Source organism: Triticum dicoccoides, chromosome 2A, assembly GCF_002162155.2.
Source record: "Triticum dicoccoides isolate Atlit2015 ecotype Zavitan chromosome 2A, WEW_v2.0, whole genome shotgun sequence".
Lineage (NCBI taxonomy): Eukaryota > Viridiplantae > Streptophyta > Magnoliopsida > Poales > Poaceae > Triticum > Triticum dicoccoides.
This window is the reverse complement of record NC_041382.1, coordinates 739,733,738-739,734,771: the sequence shown is the minus strand read 5'-3', so window position 1 is coordinate 739,734,771 and position 1,034 is coordinate 739,733,738.

Below are 1,034 nucleotides of genomic sequence, written 5' to 3'. Positions count from 1 at the left end.
GGGCCCGGTGTGATGCTCCGGTGGCATTGCTACCCTCCCGAGGGCCCCCGTCCCGCCTAACCCTGTAGCGTTTGACCACGAGATCTAGCCCTTTGACTTTGCACGGACGGGCTTTGACCAGTGGACCTCTCCACCCGGTTGTGTTAGGTCAGCCCATAGGAACACTTTGGAGCAACATCTGGGCCAAACCCACAGCAAGATCCCCTCCGTGTAGACCCGACGCGTCCGTTTCCCCCCTCCAGGTGCCGGCAGCGGCGCCGTCCGTGAGGGAGGCCAAACCCCGGAGACACGTGCCGCCTCTTCAGACATGCCACCACACCACCCCGCATGTATGAGGGCCCGGTCCGACGCTCCGGTGGCATTGCTACCCCCCCACCGAGGGCACGCGGCTCCGGGGTGTGCCCCCCTCACGGTCGTCGCTGCCGCCGTGTCACGGGCGTGGCACCGGGTCCCATATACACGGTAAACTAAAAATCTAAAAAATGTAATAATTGAATTTATTAAAAACTCCGGTATTCATCATGGAAAACGTACTATCACGGTTAAACCTTCAGTGCCCGGGCACCGGGCCGGCTGCCCGGGCACTAAAAGTTTAACCGTAATTGTCCGTTTCTTCATATAAGTCTAATGAATACCGAAGCTTATAACGTATGGATTACTGAACTATTTAAACAGGTCAAATTGATTGTCGCTGGCCGTCGGCATAGGCCTCCTATCTATGCCGACGGCCTGGCCGTCGGCATAGGGCCACGTTATCCACTCCTCCCGCTCCACCGACTTGTGGGTCGAGCCTATGCCGACGGCCAAGCCGTCGGCATAGGGCCACCTTATGCACTCGGCCGATCTCCTCCTCCACTCATTTCTCTCCCTCTCCCCCCTCCGTACCGCACCCGACCCCGACCCCGCACCGATACAACCGCTGCCGCCCCCTCTCACCGCCACCGCCCACCACCTCCGCCACCCACCCTGAGCACGCCGCCGCCGCCCGCGTCGCACCAACCCCGTGCCGCCCCACCCCGAGCCCGCCACCACCC